The sequence below is a fragment of the Pan troglodytes genome, chromosome 4 (genome assembly GCF_028858775.2).
Source record: "Pan troglodytes isolate AG18354 chromosome 4, NHGRI_mPanTro3-v2.0_pri, whole genome shotgun sequence".
Lineage (NCBI taxonomy): Eukaryota > Metazoa > Chordata > Mammalia > Primates > Hominidae > Pan > Pan troglodytes.
In genome coordinates, this window is record NC_072402.2 from 151,569,634 (window position 1) to 151,582,956 (window position 13,323).

A 13,323-nucleotide genomic window follows, 5' to 3' on the forward strand; every position below is an offset into this window, starting at 1 on the left:
AGTTAACACAAGTTAAGGGGCTTAGAACAATTCCTGGTGCATGGTAAGTACAAAATAAATTGCTAAATAAGGGGATATTGACTTGAAAACTTCAACAACTTGCTTCAGGCAAGTACCACCTGTCTATTGGCATCAGAAAAGAAACGCATTGCCATCTCTGAACTAACTGGTTTCCAAGAGGTGTTTTGGTTTATTTTGTTTTTTCCATAACAGTATTATAAACCTAGTGGGACAGAGGGCTGAAGTCCTAAACTCTGCAGAGCCCTACAGACAAAGGAGACAAGGAGAAAGGGGATGAGTCTGATTCCCTGCTCCTAATTGCCATCTCAGGGCCTGCATTCACCACTATTCTCTCTCCTGCCTGATGAATTTCCCAGTTCAGCACCAAGGATACAGTTGATTTCTCCGGAGAACTATAATAATGAAATTACAGTATGTTTACTTGATGCAGAAAACCTCTGGATAGATAGTAAATTAGTGGCCTCACAATGTTGAAAAATCTTCAAGCTTTCAAGAGGCCTAAACAGATCCAAAATGCCAGGTTCAAGTCACATCAATAATTAAAATTAAATTATCGTGTTGAACTGAAAGTCATCTCCAATATAACATTTTTTAAAATGGTTCTCCAAAGAAGAACTCTATCTTGGCTTCAGGGAGGCATCTATCATAAACCCACAGAATCAGAGACAAAAAAAGCAAGCTGTGTCCATTGTGCACATGCTACAGCTAATTCCCCAGGACAGGCAAGAACAGAGAGGCTTGGCGGGGCATACAAAAACACCCATTGCTGGGGAAAGGCAATAAAAATGAGGAGCAAACCTGATATTTGTATGTTACTGTTTACATCCATCTTCTCAATTTGTCCAGTCACTGTCTCTGCAAAGTAGGAAAGGCAGAGATTTTTGGTCCCATTACGCAGCTGAGGAAACTGAGGCTTCAGTGGTATAGTGGCTGGAGTCAAGACACATGGCCAGTAAGTGGTGCGGATGGGATGAATGTTCATCCTAGAGTAAAGGAAAGATAGGGAGAATGGAAAGAAGTAGAAAAAAAGGAAATTGGCATGCCTGTCCTAATAGCAGATGATATAAAATTTAAACACAAAAGACATATTTGGGACAACTCAGCAAATTCACACAAAGAGTAGTTATTAAAATTATGCTTGTGCCTATGCACTCTTGAAAGATGCTTATGATGTTATTATACTGCTAGTGACATAAAAATACTTACCGTTAGCCAAAAATTTACCATGGGCTAAAGACCTGTCTAAACACTTTATATGAATTAATAATCCTCCATTTAAACCTTATAAAAACTTTACAAGGTAGAAGCTGTCATTTTATAGTCGAGAAACCCAAGTTCAGAGAAGTAGGTTATTTGTGAAACACACACAACTAGTGAGTCTAGGTCTGATGGCCAAGCTCAAACCCCTAGTCACTTCAACATGCTGTCTTCCTAGAGACCTGGTGGAAAGAGGAGAGCATTAGTTGCACCAAGCTATAGCAAATGGATGAATCCATATAAACCAAGGATTAAAGTGAATGCACACAGTTCCTGTGTGCCCCAGCAGGCACCCTTATTGAGCTAATGAAATGGTAACTTCTGTTATTTACTTGACAAATATTTATTAAGCACCGACTATGTGTCAAGCCCTGTGCTAACACTGGGAATATAGCAGTAAGTACATCAATAAAACTCTCTGACCTCATGAAACTTTCACAGGGTACAGGAGCAGATGAAAACAAAACAAGTGACATAAATATTATGTTAGCTGGTACCAAGTGCTGCAGAGAAAATTTAAGCAGGAATGGGAAATGGGAAGCAATTTTTAAAAACAGGATGCCCAGGAAAGGCCTCACTGAGAAAGGTGATCTTTGGGTAATATCTTGAAGCAGATGATGCAGTGAGCTGTGTTTATATCTAGGGAAAGAACATTCTAGATAAAAGGAGAGCAAGAGCAAAGCCTCTGCAGTGGGAACAATACAGAAGAGCAGGTGGCTGGAATGGAGTTTTGTAGGAAATGAGATCAGAGGCCATGGGGCCAGGAGATGTGGGGCCCAATGGGCCATTATTAGGACTTGGGCTGTGAGTGAGATGGGAGCCATTGGAGGTTTCACAGAGGAGTGACAAGATCTAAGATCCAACTCATCTTTATATGATAACTCTAGCTGCCATTTAGACAACAGACTCAGTGGGCAAGGGTGAGAGTCGGGAGGCCAGTAGGGAGGTGAGAGGTGATGACGGCTCATTACTAATGATTATTACAATATGAGCATGATTCTTTACTTTTTACCCGTACCTTCATATAAATTATTTCACTTAATCTCCATTTAAATAAAGAAACGGAGGCTATGGCTTGTTGAAGTGACTTGCTATGTGGTTTGCTTAAGTCCTTCAGCAAGTTAGTGGCAGAGCTGAATCTTAAATCTGGAATGTTTTTACTTCTCATGCAGTTCTCAAGTTTCATCTGATCTTCACCTCCCACCCAATTGCCTTGCCTCTCTGACTTCTGTGGGCTCAGATGATCTCCATTCGACCATCATGGCCAGCCACAGAGCCTGACTATAAATATCACTGATAAGTATCTGGTAACCAGCAGACAGGTGGCAGAACCCACACATAACAGGGAATAGAATCCAACAAAAGGAAAAGTCATCATCAAGCTCAGTCCTCACAAGGGCATGAGCCTCCTGAACAACGCATAACAGGAAAGGAGGGCAGGGGGCTCTTAGAATGTCAACTGATGTTTATTCAGCAGTTCTGTGTGCTCAGAACAATATTAGATGCCATTTGAGAGAAAGGAAGGAAGAAAATTGTCTGTTGTCAAGGAGATTATAATTCAGTGGGGAAAGAAGACACACGCTTGTGGGTAGGAAAGACAACGCAACTGAGCAGGAGATGAGGTGTCACACACAGACCGAGAGCTCAGGGTTTCAGAGCCCAAGGAGTTCTGTGAAGGTTGAAGAGATTAGACAAGCCTCCAGGGAAAGGGAGGAAAAAAATCTTGAGAAAGAAAACTTCTGGATCCTTTCCAAAGGTAGTCACCAAATTCTATAATCTGAGTGTTTCTAACCATCTCAGGAAAGCCTTCAAACATCGCTTATAGTCTTGGTATGTCATACAGCCTTAGTGGGTCTATTTTTACTTTCCACATTGCTTTGCCCCTTTGAGGGTCCCAAACCTACATGCCACCAGAAGAGGGATTTTAATCATGAAGGCCAAGAAACTGAAGCCAAGCAAGGCTCCTTACAAGATGGCCAATAGGTAATTTAAAACGTCCAAGCTAGGAAGGTCTCTAGTGGCTGTCTAGTCCAGGCGTCAGTAAACTATGGCCCACAGGCTGGCCTGTTGTTTTATAAACAGTTTTATTAAAACACAGCCATGCCCTTTCATTGACATATTATCTATGGTTGCTTTCACACTAGAACAGCAGAGATCAGTCATTGCAGCAGAGACTGCATGGCCCTCAGAGCCTAAAATTATTTATTCTCTGGCCATTTAGGAAACACTTGCTGACCCCTGTTCTAGTTCAACTCCTTTATTCTAGAGGCATGAAAACAGAGGCCCAGAGAAGTTAAGAAAATTGGCTAAGGTTATTGGGTGAGTTCAAGTGTTGTCCAGCCTAGAATAGGAAAAGTAATGTGAGAATTTGTCATCCTTCATTCATTTGGTTATTCACTCAACAATTGTTTTATCAACACCATGGGCCAGGCACTGGGTAAGAATACTGAAGTGCATAGTACAGATAAAGCTCCTGCCCTCAGGGTTCCTGTCTGAGGGAGGAGGGGAAGGACATTTTAAAAAGTGAAGAAAGTAACTACAAAGTATGCAGACTGCTATAAAAGAAACTAACAGAGGGATGGGACAGGATGTAACTTGGGGAAGAGAGGGAAATATTTTAGACAGCGAATCAGGAAAGACCTTTCTGAGGAGGTGATGTTAGAACTGGGCAGTGAGTGATAAAAGCCATGAAGAGCAGGTGGAAGGGCATTCATGCAGAGGGAATAGCAACTGCAAAGTCTCTGAGGCAGCAACAAGCTTGAAATGTACAGGGAACAGCAGGAAGGTACATATGGCCAGAGAAGGGTAAAAAAGGACAAGAGTGGTATGAAGTGAGGGCAGAGGTGAGCAAGTGCCTGTAGGTGGTGGCAACTATCTCCTGAGCATATTTTCACTGCAGTTACATCATCACCATCATTTTCATCATCCCCATAATGAGGTTCTAGGAAGCCCAGGAAGGGAACATGTGGTACCTGTATTTGCCTGCTATAGAAAGCAGTGCTGGGTATAGTTCCCTCCTAGCCAGGGGCTGCATAGCACTTTTAATGATTGTAAGGGCATATTTCACCTTCCTCAGACCACAAGACAGACAGCCCACTAGTTAGTCATTTGGAGTCTTCTACACCTGGATTTGAATCCCGACTCTTCCTGACCTTGCACAAGTAGCTTACGTGTTTCTGAGCCTTCAGTAAATGGAGGTAATTGTACCTACTTCCTGGGGTTGTGAAAAGAATTAGATAAGACAAAGTGGGTAGAGCTCAGCCTTTGCTCAGTGCCTGGTACATGCTCAACAATTTGATAAGTATTTATTATTATTAGTGGGATACACGCTGGTAGAACTTGCCACTGTATCTCAATATTTGTGTGCCAAAGACACACAAATTTCTCACTGCTGTCAAGTTGTCAAATGCATGGGTAGAAAAACCAAATTCCAGAGAAGCCAAATGACCAACCCAAGGCAATTAAGAAGGGTTGCATCATGACTCAGCCCTTCAGTGCCCACCCAGCTGCTCACTACATTTCACCAACACAGCAGCCTCAGTTATACTTTGACCATTCACCTCCAAGCAAATACCACTGTACTTTGAAAACAAGGGTGGGAAGGGACCAAAGAAGTCCTTTGAACAGTCCTGCAGCATTCAAAAGAGTCCGTATTATGTACCTGCTATATATCATGGGTACAAAGATGAATGGTCCATGCTCACTGTACCCTTGAGGAATTCACAGGCTTGTAGAGAAGACAGTTATAAAATTATAATCTTGAGGGTCATCTGCCTATCAAATGAAACAATTTACTCAGCTCAGGGAGTCAGGGACAGGAACCAGAGAGAAAGTGACATCTGAGCTGACTCTTGAAAGGTATTGAGTAAACCAGGAGATTGGCTTGGCTGAGCAGAGAGTGATAAGACTGAAAAGTACAGCTCATGGAGGGCCTGAACCCCTGAACCAAGGAGCTTGGCTTGATGGGCAAAAATGAGGCATGGAGCAGGGAATAACCTGCTCAGAGTGACATTTGGCAAGGTCACACTGGGTGCAGGCTACAAGGATGTGAGGGAGCAGGACCAGAAACAGAACAACCAGTTTTGAGCCTACCTTGCAAGTCCAGGCAAGAAGCAACAAAGACCTGAGCTATAACCATAAGGGAGGGCAAAGAAAGAAGAGACCGATTCTGGAGCCTCCGGTGAGGAGAATCTGAACCATGTAGTGACAGTGGGATGCTAAGACAAAGAAGAGAGAGAAGGGGCAACTGCTGCGCTGGGTCTGCCTTTCACCAAGGGGGGAAATTGAGAGAAAGTATAGGCAGGAGCAGGGAAGGAAGGCAGAGTTCATCACAGAAAAAGAAGTAATTGAGCATAGTGCTTTCCAATTGTGTATTTTTTTTCTTTTTTCTTGGTGATAATACTTTCAAACTTCTGTGACAAAAACCAGATGAAATGAGAGATGCCACATGTGAAGGGGAGGAAGGAACAGAGGCCATTCCTCTCCTCACAGACCCCAGAGAAATGAGAGCCATTCAACTCCTTGGATCTTTGATCTGATGAAGTCGAGGCTGAGTTCTTAAGACCAGGAGAATGCAGTTTGAAAATTACTGCTGTAAAGAAAAAAACAAATCATCCCATTAAAAAGTGGGCAACTGATATGAATAGATATTTCTCAAAAGAAGATATACAAATGGCAAAAAAAAAAAGTATGAAAAGATGCTCAAAATTACTAATCATTAGGGAAATGCAAATTAAAACCACAATGAGACACCACCTCACTCCAGCCAGAATGGCCATTATTAAAAAGGCAAAAAACAAAAGATGTTGGCATAGACGTGGATGTGGTGAATATGGAATGCTTATACACTGCTGGTGGAAATGTATACTAGTACAACTGGAAAACAGTGCAGAGATTTCTCAAAGAAATAAAAGCAGATCTAACATTCCATCCAGCAATTCCACTACCGTGTATCTATCCAAAGGAAAAGAAGTCATCATATCAAAAAGACACCAGTACACATATGTTTATTGCAGCACAATTTACGGTTGCAAAGATATGGAACCAGCCTAAGTGCCCATCAACTGATGAGTAGATAAAGAAAATGTAGGTCAGCCGCGGTGGCTCACACCTGCAATCCCAGCACTTTGGGAGGTTGAGGCGGGCAGATTGCTTGATCTCAGGAGTTCAAGACCAGCCTGGGCAACATGGTGAGACCCCTATCTCTACCAAAATACAAAAAAAAAAAATTAGCCGCATGTGGTGCCATGCACCTGTAGTCCCAGCTACTCAGGAGGCTGAGGTGGGAGGATCTCTTGGGCCCAGGAGGCAGAGGTTGCAGTGAGCTGAGATTGCACCACTGCACTCCAGCCTGGGTGACAGAGCAAGGCCTTGTCTCAAAAAACAGAAAGAAATAAAAAAGAAAATATGATATATACACACCATGGAATACTATTCGGCCATACAGAAGAATGAAATAATGTCCTTTGCAGCAATCTGGAGCTAGCGGCTATTATTCTAAGTGAATAACTCAGGAATGGAAAATCAAATACCGCACGTTTTCACTTATAAGTGAGAGCTAAGCTATGGGTACACAAAGGCAAACAGAGTGGTATAATGGACACTGGAGTCTCAGAAGCCGGGATTTGGAAAGTGGGTGAGGGATAAAAACTACATAGTGGGTACAAGGTACACTACTCAGGTGATGGGTGCACTAAAATCTTAGGCTTCACCATCATACAATTCATCCATGAAACCAAAAACCACTTGTACCCTTAAAGCTTTTGAAATGTTTAAAAAGAAAAAGAAGGGAAAAGTAAGCTTGTGGTGTGTGAGCCCACAGGAGGCCGCAGAGGAAAGGGCCAGGAGCCAAGAGCAATTGCAGCAAATCCAGACTAGAACCAGGTCTTTGAGAGCATTTTCCACCCTCCACTACCCAATAGCATATAGTCCATCTTCTATCCCTCCTCACAAAATTATGAAAGTGGTAAGACCCAAATCTACATTACAAAAGAGGCCAGAGCTTTGGCCCTCTCTGCCCCATCTCTGTAGTGGTTCTGTTCCTGAACAGGACCTTACCAGCCTTTCCCTTCTTCTCCCCGAGGCCCACCTTGTTGACTGAAACCACCCCAGATCCCACAACAGCCTGGACCCCTCCGTCGGCCCAGCCACCCCAGCACAAACAGCATGAGAGTTGCTGCTGTGTCTCTGCTACCACTATACCAGGCTGCCTTTCTGTTTTCCCTGGGCCTGATTATCTTAAGCTGCCTCTGGGGCCCCACCCGGCTGGGCCCAGTGTTATCTCCTATGCACAGTCATCGCCTTGTTAAAAGGCAATCAGAGGAGCTGACTTTAATAAATGTTAACACCCTCAATGTGAAGTCTGGCAATTAAAACTCCTCTCCAGGACCTCTGAAACAGGCCTGTGGAAAATCCCCCATCTTAGTAAGCTCCAATCATCAGAGGTCACTGAGAGAAAGCAGGGATAAGGAGAAGTCACTAAAATTTTCAAAGGGGAGGGAAGCAACCAGGAAAGGCACCTTCCTCCATTTGTCATCCCTCCCTCTGAGGATCCCACTCCAGGCCAATTTCATCCAACAGGCCTGAGAAGCAAACACAGGCTGATCAGGAAGGCCTTAAGGGTCATCTTGTTCAGTGGTGTTTAGATTTTTGGTGCATTAGACTCACCTGGAGGGCCCCTTAAAACACAGATTGCCAGGGTTTAGTTTCTGATTCAGTGGGTCTGGGGTAGGGCCTGAGAATTTGCATGTCTAGCAAGTACTCAAGTGCTGCTGCCACTAATGGTCCAGGGACCACAGTTTGAGAACCACTGATCTAGCTCAATACCATCATATTACAGATGGTGAAACTAGGCCCAGAGAGATAGGAACTTGCTCAAGATCTCATATCTAGTTAGTGCACCCCATTTGAAAGGATCAAAGCCAATCTCTTGAGAGCAATTCCCAATTGTATGTTTTAAATTTTTTTCTCCATAGAATTTTAAACATTGGGTTTATTAACAGTCATCACCACGGTCATCATTATCCTGAAATGAGATCTTTGAAATCAAAGGAAGAAATAGTTGGTAGTTAGCATGCCAAGTAACAGGACAGCCTGCCTCATCAATACACAGGAAGCCAAATTGGAAAAGAGTTCTCCTAAGTGAGTTCTTTGACAAGATTTCCTTTCTTTCTCCTTCCTTTAGATCAGATTAGAGGCAGGTTAGATTAGATTTAGGTCCAGATTGGATTTCAGGGCCCTTAGACATCACTTAGTCCCCTGATCACCCAAACAAAAAAACATGCCATCATATTATTATTATCACTTATCAGTGTCTGGAATTCATACTTACTTGTGTTCTTGCTTCCCACAATCTCCTCCACTAAAACCTATGTTCATGAGAGCATGGACATTCTCAAGGCCTGGCACTTACAGGCTTTTAATAATTATTTGTTGATTAATTGAGAACCATATTAGCTAGGAAAGGATTCATTAATCTGATGAATTTATTGACATTTGGCAGGGATTTGAGTCCTGAGGCCATAGTCCGAGAAAGATGTGATCAGGTAGAAGGCAGGAAGGTTACCCTGGCACCAAGATCCCAAGAAGCAGCAGAAAAAAATGTTGCCACAATGGAAAAGAGATTCTAAGGGCCAATCCCAGCCACTGTCCCTTACCCCCGCAACACACACACAAGCTCTCACACATATTTTCACACATGCCCCACACTCTGCCTCCCAAGAAAAACAGCTTAGCAGCTGAGCTATCCAAATCACACCATAAAGATCCCAGACAGGGGAAAAGATCATCCACTATAATTACCATGTAGGAGCTTTCATATGGCACCCTGCTAAAAGCAGGGAAGCAAGACAGATCAGAACAGACAGTTTATTAAATTATCCAGTGCATCAACTCAATGAACACTTCCAAATGGTTTTCTTTTCCTCTTTTTTTCTATCCATGAGTTTTTAATGTTTGCTCTCCTTTCTCCACTGTTTAGGATTCCCGTTAGGTGTTCAGATCACTGCTTTCCTTCTGCCAGCTGCTGTCTCTTATCATCCACCTTCCTGAATCATTCACATAGGGTGGGAGATACAGCATGTCATGTTGCAGACTGGACCCAGCTTTTGAAGTTAGAAGACTCACGTTTGATCATGGTTCTTCTGTGTGATCCTGGGCATGCTATGAATTTACCTGAGCTGTGGATTCCTCAAAGGTAACATAAGGGTGATAGCACAACTCAGTTTGGGGCAGAGATTAGAGGGGATGACATATAGCAGCCCACTTTCCAAACTGCCAAAAGAGGAACAGGTGTGAGCTGCCAGGACCATGTCAGGATGGATTTTTGGCCTTTGTCTAAGGCACAAAATCATTTGGCAAGTGCTAGGAAGAGGTCCTCTGCCTCCAGATAGTGCTACAGAAATGCACTACACAAGGGCTTTCAATTTGATTAACAAATATCCACCTTGAAAATGCAAATAGACGGGTGAAAAAAATGCATCTGTCTACCTTCCAGTCATCCTCATTTTAGTGTGAATCTGATTAAAAGCATTCCTTTCCATGAAAGGGCTAGATGAGCCCTGCCTAGATGAAAGAATGAATCATCTGGTAGAGTTTGGGCAATCAGGAAGGAAATGTTCAAGCCTGGGAATACTACGAAAGTGAGTTTGTTAGAATCCAGGTGGCTATAAAGAGAAGTGAAATTCTCTAAGCCCCAGTTTCCTCATCTGTAAAATGAGGGTAATAGTACCTACCTAGAGTCATTATTAGAATTAAATAAGGTAAAGTATGAACCACTTAGTGTGAGCATAGCACAAAAAAGAACTTAGTGAAACTTAACTACCACTACAGTTACTAAGAGTGGTATCATTATTATAATTAAATTTTATTTTTTACTACTTCTACTAGCTGTCAATAAGCAGCATATGGCCCTCTGAACCTTGCTTGGAAAGATGCCCATCTTTCAAAGCCTCTTTTGTATCATTAATCTATTGCTGTTTAATAAAGCACCTCAAACTTGATGGCCTAAAACAACCATCATTTATTTTGCTCATGAATCCGTAATTTAGGCAGGACCTAGGGGAATGGCTTACTTCTGCTATATATGGCATCAGCTGGGGTAGCTCATCTGAAGACTAGAGGATCTAGTTTCAAGATCACTCACTTACACTGCTTAAAAAAAAATGGTGCTACCTCTTGGCTGGGAACTCATCCAGGGATATGGGTTTCAGTTCCTCTTAATCAGTTGTTTGGGCTTCTAAACCGCATGGTGACTGAGTTGCAAGAGGGAGCTTCTCAATAAAATAAAAGAACATGGCATTTTTATGACTTAGCCTCAGAAGTCACATTATGTCCCTTCCTCTGTACTCTGTCTGTCCAGGCAGTCACAAAGATGCACCCATGTTCAAGGGGAGGGGACACAGACCCTACCTCTTCATGTAGGAGTGTTAAGATTGTAGAAAAAACATGTGGGATGGAAAATATTTTTGCAGCCTTCTTTAGAAAATATAATCTGCCATACCTCTCAGGAAAGTCTTCCTGAATTCTTCACCCTCAACAGTTACATGACCTCCTTTGGTGTCCAACTTTCTTGTACCACTCACATTACCCTGAAATGTTCAGCACTGTCTTTCTGTTTTTCCAATATCCAAAATAAATGGCATGGAGATGGTGGCAGAAAAAGGAAATAGAGATGCTTTACAATTTGATCTTGCTATCACTGTTTGGACACAGACAGCTCTGGAATATAATTTTATTCATTTAGAACTTTTCAACCTCTCAATTTCCTCATCTATGAAACAAGGAATAACAGTAATGACACCTCAATGAATTTTTTGAGAAAATCATATTAAGCACATCTAACTTCATGAAGCATGTAACTTACATTAGTAAACCTGGCTTTTAAGAGTTAGCACAAAAATATTAGCTATTATGATACCACTAAGTTGGAATTTGTGACAATTCATACAGAAAATAGATTTTTCTTACCCTAAGAACGTCCTGTGTTGCAACTAGTGAAAATTAAAGGTGGAGAAAATGTCAGGGAATGAAGCAGAGAGGAAAGATATCTTAAATATTTATGGCACGGCTCTTTTAAGCTTTTCACATGGAGGAGGTGGGGCTTGTATGGCATCCTCTAAGCTGAGTCCATTTTGGAGAGGTAGTGGAAGGGGGGAAGAGCATGAATGAGTTGAGAAAACTGGGCCAGTGTGAAGGGTCTGAAGGAGTCGCATCAAGCAGAGAGTGCCCTGTCATGCCCAGCCAGACGACACAAAGCAGAAGATGGCATTTCAGATGCCCTCCAGCTCAGCAAGTCTCTACTCCTCCATTCGCAGAGGTTCTTTGTCACAAAGAGAACCTCCTAAGCCACAAAAGGAACTTAATGGAAAGATGCTGGAATGTTCAAGAAGAAAGGAGGTGGGCTGGCTCCAGGGGTCTAGGCAGCAGGGAAGGCTGTGTGGGCCTTCTTACCAGAACATTGCTGTGGAATGGGATTTGGCTCCAGAGACCACTAAGATCAGAGTCTTTCCACTCCAAGTTTCCAATTCCCAGTGTCTTACCCTGGGTTAATCAGCTATAGCAAGGGAAGCAGGATCCGACAGTATGGGAGTGGCTGCTGTTAGCTCATCCCACATAAAGAGACAACTGTAGAGAAAGAAAACGAGGCAGAATTGACACAGAGAGGCAGCAGTGGGCAGGGAGCCCTTACATAGTAAAGGTCCTGGCCAGGTCCTCCTCCTCCCTCTCCATTGTCACAAAAACTGCCCTGCACTGAGTGGCGCAATGGAGTTCCAGAGAATTTAATAAGCAAAATGTGTTTATTATTCATCTATCACATGCCAGACAGTGTGTTTAGTGCTACAGATACAGAAATGAATGGACATTCCATTTCACAGCACAGGAGTACTTAGTGGTTAAGAGCCCCCAACTGGGAATGACAAAGATCAGGGTTCAAATTCCAGTTCTACCCCTTATGCATTGTGTAAATTTGGCCCTGTCTCCTCAAGCTACAGTGAAGACTGGCTAATAATTGTGCCTACCTTACAGGTCATTATAGTTCATCACAAGGATTTAACAAGAGAAGGTAGACAGTCCTCATGAGATGCCTTACACCTAGCGAGCACTGCATATACTTGGCTGTAACTCCGACTGTAACAAAAAAAAAAAAAAAAGGACTTCCCTGCCAATTTTACCTGTCAGTGCTGGAAGAGACTGTATATTCTTATTCCAGGGTATAGGCAGATGTCCTGCCCAGTGGGATCCAGCCCCACAAACATCAGAATCACCTAGGAAACCAGTTAACAATGCAGCCCCCAGCCTTGCTCCCAGATTGTCTGATTCAGGACATCAGGAGAAAGGTCTGGAATCTACATTTAAAGCTTCCCCTCACAATCTAAGTGATTTTAATACATAATTATTATGAGTACCAGTGTTCTAGACTAGAAAATCCTCTTACTTGAAGGCAAGGAAACTGACAATGATGGAAAGAAAACAATTCGACTTAAGATCTCACAATGAGAATTACTGGGCAAATTAGTTTTCTATTGTTGTGTAACAAATTACCACAGACTTAGTGGCTTAAAACAGTACGGTAAAACTATTTTTTCCTAGTTTCTGTAGATCAGAAGTCTAGGCATAAGATGGCTGAGCCCTCTGCTGTTTGGTCCCAAAAGGCTTAAATTAAGGTATTGGGCTGCCATCCTTTCTACAGCTCAAGGATCCCCTTTCAAGCTCTCATGGTTGTACGCAGAATTCCATTTCTTGGGGTTATAGGACTAAGGGCTCTGTTTCATGCTGGCTATCAGCCAGGGGTCACTCTTAACTCCTAGAGGCACTCTCCAGCCTTTCCATGTGGCCCCCTCCATCTCTAAAAGCCAGCAATGGAGAATCTTCTCACATTGAATCCTCCCCATGCTTTGAATCTCTCACTTTTCCCATCTTTAACCTCTAGTCTCAGATGTAAAGGGCCGATATGTAGTAAGGTGAGGCCCAACCATTTGATTAACTCAAAGTCAACCAATTACTACCCTTTATAACAGCTACACAATTGCTGTATGCCATAACATA

General features: G+C 42.7%; 1 long non-coding RNA gene across 1 annotated transcript; it reads right to left on the reverse strand.

Moving 5' to 3' along the window:
* Positions 1-841: 841 nt before the first annotated feature.
* Positions 842-12,531, reverse strand: LOC112209202 (uncharacterized). Its single transcript, XR_002943846.1, has 4 exons — positions 12,450-12,531; positions 11,728-11,901; positions 9,079-9,323; positions 842-1,004 (listed from the first exon to the last, which is right to left on the reverse strand). It is a non-coding gene; the product is annotated as an uncharacterized LOC112209202 (long non-coding RNA).
* Between the last annotated feature and the right edge of the window lie 792 nt (positions 12,532-13,323).